Source organism: Arachis ipaensis, chromosome B02 (assembly GCF_000816755.2).
Source record: "Arachis ipaensis cultivar K30076 chromosome B02, Araip1.1, whole genome shotgun sequence".
NCBI classification, from domain to species: domain Eukaryota; kingdom Viridiplantae; phylum Streptophyta; class Magnoliopsida; order Fabales; family Fabaceae; genus Arachis; species Arachis ipaensis.
Window position 1 is genome coordinate 8,663,092 of NC_029786.2, and position 7,099 is coordinate 8,670,190.

Genomic DNA, 7,099 nt, shown 5'->3' on the forward strand with positions numbered 1-7,099 from the left:
AAGTGCTATATGAAGGGAATATCAACACATTAGAAGAGAGCTCACTTAGTTTAGTTTTTCTTAGGTAGGAAGCTTCCATAGGAGTAGGAGTAGGAGTAGAGTAGAAATTGCTCTCCTAGGGTTTTATTTTCATCTTCATTGTAGCATTTTATAGCAAGTTTGATCTTGAATTTTGCTTCTCTAATTGTAAGTACTTTTTAATTCCTCTTTAATTACATCAATTTTACTTTTATTTTTCTTTGGTTCAAGTACTTTGTTTATAATTGTAATTTTGAGTTCTTGAAGTTTTGATTGATGCATTTAATGTTTTATGCTTGCTTTAAGTTTGTTTGGATGTTTATTGTTGATTTTGTGCATAGTTGGTTATAGCTTTCCATTTTCCTTTGTAATTTCTTATGTTTTGGTTTTATGTACACAAGGTGTTTGTGAAAATGCCAACCTTAGAATTTGAGTAGATTTTCACACCTTGGCTTGGGATTTGAGTTCCTAGGATACTAGAGTCATAATTTCCGACATTTAGTGGTAATTCTTGGGTAGTTAGTTGACTCTTGTTTCCATTGACGCTAGCTTTTTATCAACTAGTTTGATAAGTTAGCTAGGACTTATGGATTAAGGTCAATTATGCTTGCTTGACCTACTCCTCGATGTTAGGGGTTAACTAAGCAAGATTGACTCATCATAATTACCATAGTTATGGTTATGGCGATGATAGGATTCCTTGGATCCTCATTCCCAAGTCAAGGCTCTTTTATGCATATCTTAGCATTTTCTCTAGTTTTGATCTTGTTTCCTTCTTAATTGCATTGATTTCAATTTTGATCATTTCTTAGTTCTTTCATTTCTTAAGTTCTTTTAATTTTTCGTTATTTGATTTTAAAACCCCTTTTTGCCCTCACAACCGAAAGAGTAACACTTTCAATTGCGTCCTAGGGAGAACGACCCGAGGTTTAATTACTCTCGGTTATTTGAATTTGAATTTAACATTTGATTAAGAGAATTCATTGTTGGTTTGGACTATACTACTAACGAATTGATTCTTGATTCTTAACCGACAATAATCTCTCTTATCAACACCTATATTTGTTTCTTGATTACATGATTGCATAATAAGATATTACGAAGAATGGAAGTATAGAAGTTTTCTGTAATCAGTTACCTGATGCATTGAGGCCAAGGGCATCCCCTATTGTGCTGGGTTTAACTCTAAAGGAATCATAGCTTGTTTTGAGTGTGTTTTTGTCCAAATTAAAGGAGTTAGCCAACTCCTTTAATAGTTTGTGATGCACCCTCATTGGCCGGATGTGCATGAGTGCACCAAAACCTAATTTCCGAACAATCGCTTTCTTTGCCTCGCTCATATTTTCAAAATTTTCACTCAATAATCTGGTGGCACACTTCAAGTTTTTGGTTTGCTTTTAAAAAAAGCAAAATTAGAGTCCTTAAAATAACATATATTTGTATTAGGAAAAATTGACTTGTTCTAAGACATATATTTGTGCTGACATTGTATTTTTTTTCCACGTTGGTTCTTGGTTGCCATTTTTACTGCAATGAAAAAGAGATGTTGTCAATAGATAAAAAATACACCCAAATATCAGAAATATACACTCAAATATTAGTCAGATACACCCAAATATCAGCCACATACACCCAAATTCAGTCCTATAAACATTTTGTTTTTTCAAATAAACAAAATTAAATGAGTTCAAAATCATATTCAATTGAACCAAACATGCATAAAATGACACTACAAGGTCAAGCACAGTTAGAACAGTACCAGTTAGACTTCAAAACTCCTAATATATATATCAGTCCCATACACCTCTACATTTTTTGGATTATATGACATTATATGAGTTCAGAAAGATATTTAAGTTCAAAATGCCACTATAAGCAACAGTTGCATTCCAAGTCCGACATATACACCCAAAAATCTGCCATATACACCCAAAAATTATTTAGAAGAGGAAGAGTCTTTCATGTAAGTATGCACAAACCTACTTAAAAAACATGTAAACATGCACAAAACATGTACCAAAACTATAGTTGTAAAAACCGGACCGGACTGGCCGGTTCGAATGGAAAACTGGTGAATCAGACCCCTAACCGGTCCGATTGAGTGATATGACCGGATAAGGAAGAGAACTATTGAGAACCGGGTTGAACCGGTCAGTTTTGATGAAAACTGAAAAACCGGCAGTTTCTGGTTAACCGACTGGTTCGGAAGCGCTTTTTTTTTTTAAATTCATTTTCCAAAACAACGTCGTTTTGGTTTATAAAAAAAAAGGAAATTCTCGTCGTATACGCACGGTACCCCCAAACCCCACTCCCAGCTTCCACTTTCCACTTTTCCCCCCAACCCTAATCCCCTAACGGCTAACCCTCTCCGCCACCACCTCACCTCACTCTGTCACAGTGTCACTCACCCAGCCACTGCCGCCAGCCGCCAGCCGCCCGACGTCGTCTTCTTCGTCTCACCGCCCGTCTGAACTCCGAAGTCTGAAGGAACTAAGGAAGTAGGAACAGGACAGACCCGCGGCTGTCTCTCATCGCCGTTGCCGCGCCGTCGCCCTCGCCGTTGCCTCGCTCTTCTGCTCTGTCAAACAGGTTAGCTCCAGTTCTCCTCTGTAGTCTGTTCTGCACTTCTTGCTGTTACAGTGTTATGACTTATGAATAATGTTGTTCACTTGTTCTGCACTTCTCCTCTGTTCTCCAGCAACCTTAAACTGCACTTCTCCTATGTTATTCTATTCTGTGTTGAAAACTTAAAATTTCTAGGATTAATATGCTTGTTGAAAGCTTGAATCTATGAAATATGAATTATGTTGTTTTGTTAATTTGTTCTGTGTTGAATATGCTTGTTGAAAACGTAAAAACTTGTTGTTTTGTTGATTTGTTCTGGGATGAATATGCTTGTTGACTAATGCTTGAAACCGAGGTGTTGAATATGCTTGTTGAATATGAATAATGTTAATCTAATGTTGTTCTGTTATGAATATGCTTGTGTTGTGAATATTTAAGATTGCTGTGAATAATGTAACTATTTAAGATTGCTGTGAATTTAACTATTTAAGCCTTTAAGGTTGCTGTCTTGTTGAATAGGGAATAGGAATTAGGGAATTTAGGATTGCTATTGTTTTATACTTTTGTTGTTTTGCTACTCCATATTCTTTTAGAATGGCTTCTGTGAATATACCATCAGAAATACCATCTTCGCAAGAACAAGGATCAACTTCTGATGCATCAATCGGAACCCAAAAAAACAATAATAGAGCAAAAACCGATCCTGCATGGGGTCATTGTAAACAAGTTGTGGAGTCTGGAAAAATAATTCTGCTATGCATATATTGTGAGAAGCTTATTAGGGGTGGAGGAATTCATCGGTTTAAGCTTCATTTGGCTGAAAAAGGAGGAGATATTGAGTCTTGTTGAAAGGTGCCAGCTGCAGTGAGACACCAATTCCATCAAAGCATTGAAGAGCTTCGAAGCAAGAAAAGAAAAACTCAAGAACAATATGCAGAAAGTTATAATTCTTGTGATGATGTTGAAAGAGAATTTGACGAGATCGAACGTAATGAGATGCAACAACAACAAAAATCCAGGGTTCCAGCACCTATCTCTAGAAAAGGAAAACAAGTCAAAGGTTTACAATCCTATTTTCCATCGGCAACAACACCCGGAGCTCAACCAACTATCAAAAGCGTTCTTCAAAGCAAAGAAATAGTGGAGAAGTGTGATATTGCTATTGCGAAATGGATGATGGATGCCTCTGTTCCATTTAATGCAGTTAATTCAGCTTATTATCAGCTAATGATTGATGCTATTGCAAGCATGGGTGCAGGGTATAAAGGGCCAAATTATCCAAGAGTCCGTGGGTATTTGTTGAGTAAATTAGTTGAGGATGTGAGGAAAATGATTGATGGTTATCGTGAGATTTGGAAGCAAACTGGATGCACTATTATGGCCGATAGATGGACTGATCGTTGTAGGCGTACTTTAATTAATTTTTTAGTTTATTGTCCTAAAGGAACTGTTTTTCTAAAGTTAGTTGATGCTTCTAATGTCTCAAAAACTGCTGAAACTTTGTTTAAGTTGTTTAGGGTCTTGGATTCTAAATTTTGGAGTCAATGCACTGATATTGTTAAGCTTACTGAGCCACTTGTTCGTGTTTTACGTATTGTGGATAGTGAAGACAGAGCTGCCATGGGTTTTCTTTATTCAGCTTATCATAAGGCTAGAGAAGAAATGGTGAAGAGGTTTCAGAAAAGAAAGAGGGTTGCTGATCCTTATTTGAAGATTTTAGATACTCATTGGGATGCACAACTTAAGAAAAATCTTCATGCCGCTAGTTATTGGTTAAATCCAACTTTTCGATTTAATGCTGAAGAATTTGAAAAGCACAAACAAACGATTTCTGGCTTGTTGGATGTCATTGAGAAATATGCTTATGATGATCCTGTATTGAATTCTAAGCTGACAAGTGAGAAGAGGATCTTTAAGAATGCTGAGCAAGATTTTGGAAGACCCTCTGCAATACGTGAACGAAGCACTGTTATGCCAGGTGAATTTCTTCATAAATTTGGTCTTTCACGATTGTGATGTATTTATTATGTGATATTTATGATTGTGATAAATTATTTATCTATTTTTTATGTTAAGATCAATGGTGGGAATCTTATGGTTGTGGAGCACCAAATTTGCAAAAGTTGGCTATTCGTGTTTTAAGCCAAACTTGTAGCTCTTTAGGTTGTGAGCGTAACTGGAGTATTTTTGAACACATTCACTCAAAGAAGAGGAATCGGTTAGAGCATCAAAAACTTAAAGATCTTGTTTATGTTCATTACAACTTAAGGTTACAACAAAGGTACTTTCTTGATTGTTTTAAGTTGAAAGCATTATTTTAAAATCTTAATCATCACATGAGTAACGAAATATATTGATAACATAGGAACCAAATGAGAAACCAAGTTTATGATCCAATTTGTCTTGATGCATTTGAGGATCATTCAGAATGGATACTGGAAGATTCACCACCATTTTTAACTCCTGAAGAAGTTGATGCTTTACGAAATGATCTTGCAAATATGTCTCTTCAATCACCTTTAGATGATTCAGGTATGCTTTTATTTATTTATGAATTATGATCAACTATGATTTTCGTATGCCTTATAACATGTTTTATATTATTTTTTATCTTGATTTGTGAAACATTATCTATAATGCTAGATCAATTGGATTTGGAAGATGATCGGGATGATGATGGAGCTAATAATTCTGTGGAAAATGCAAATCAAAATGAAACCAATCAGGATGTAGCCCCACATTTGTCAGATGAAGAGCAACTTGCCGACTTCGAAATCACTCCTTGGATTTAGTTTATGAATTGTTATCCTTATTGTGTTTAATTAAGATACTAATGTACTAGTACTAACTAATTTCATGTTTATCTTTGTATTAGTTATATTTAGATTTTGAAACTTGGTTGTTTTTAAAATGTTGGTGAAGAACTAAAGATATGTATTTTGAATTTATTAAGTTTATGACTATTTTTAATATTTTATATTTTTTATTTACGTGAAACCGGTTTTACCGGTTCAACCAGCAGTTTATCGGTTGAACCAATAAACCAGTGAACCAGTAACCTGATCGGTTCGGTTCTTATAACTATGACCAAAACAGATAAAAATACACGTTAAAGCATTCACTAGAAGTACGTAAAATAGCGTAAACGAAGAACAGTGTCATCAGAACAGTAATATCAGATCTAAACCAAGAACAGTGAAACAGAGAGAGAAATACTGACGATATAGTGCTTCGATTTCGAAATCAGAAACAGAAATGTGAAAAATCTAGAAGAACAGTAAAACAGTACCTTAAATAATGTTTGTTCGTTCTTTCTGGTGATTTTTTATGGAGATTTGTATGTTTTCTTTTCTATTTCTTCTACTTTCCGCGAGGAGTTAGAAGGTTTCTTCAGAATCATAGTTGGTTTCGAATGTGGCTTGAATCTCGACGGTTTGAGTTTTGATTGAGGAAGAAGAGGACATAATGAGCATGGTTTGGAAAAACGTAACGGTTGATTAAGGCACGTGCGTTTATGCTCGATTGTAGAGGAGTGTAGTGCGCATGCTTTTTATTGGGTTTGGACAACTTGTATAACTTGTAAGTCAAAAAAGCTTGTATGTATAACAAGCCTGTAATTTTTTATGGAAAAACATTTGAAGTTTTCTTTTTTTTTTCTTTTATGGAAAATATTTGAAGGTCACGAATAAATTCATGAAGGAAATATTTATGGAATAGAATCATATTATTTTATAACTTGTTATAATCAGTCTGCTAACAAATGAAAAATATAGGTAATAATAAAATGGTAAATAATTACTTCTATGTTTATAAATGGCATGAAATCCGTAACGAATTTATGTTTTACAAACATAAATACAGAATATAGTGAAATGAGATTTCTTTCTTTATTCTACACTTAAACATTCTAGCAATTAAATGAATACGCCGTCTCCATGATATATGGTAACAATGTTTTAGACCTTTTTTTCTTTTTTATTGCCATAGTCGAGTTTTTATCTTAGCAAAAACGAGTTATATTTTGTTACCAAGTGAGAATGGTCACAACCTAATTAAATCCTGATAAAATCTTATAAAATTTAATTGCCTTTAGTTTACCCCTAAACTCATAACCGTAAATTACAAAATTTCCAAGCTTTTATAATAGGGTAAAGTATATTTTTTGTTTCTGAAATTTGATAAAAGTTTTAAAAATTACTCCTAAATTTTATTTTGTTTTAATTTTATCCTAAAAGCTTTCGATTTGTATTAAATATACCCTCGACGGCTAAATTTTCAAAAAAATTAAGACAAATCTAACAATAATGCATGAAAATTATACTTGATTTGCTTGTGTTGAAAGTTGTTCTTATAAAATTGTTGTTGAATTGGTCTTAAATCTTTTGAAAAATTAGCCATCAAGGATATATTTGATGCAAATTGAAAATTTTTGAGACAAAATTGAAACAAAATAAAACTTATGAGTATTTTTAAAACTTTTGTCAAATTTTAATGACAAAAAATATACTATACCCTT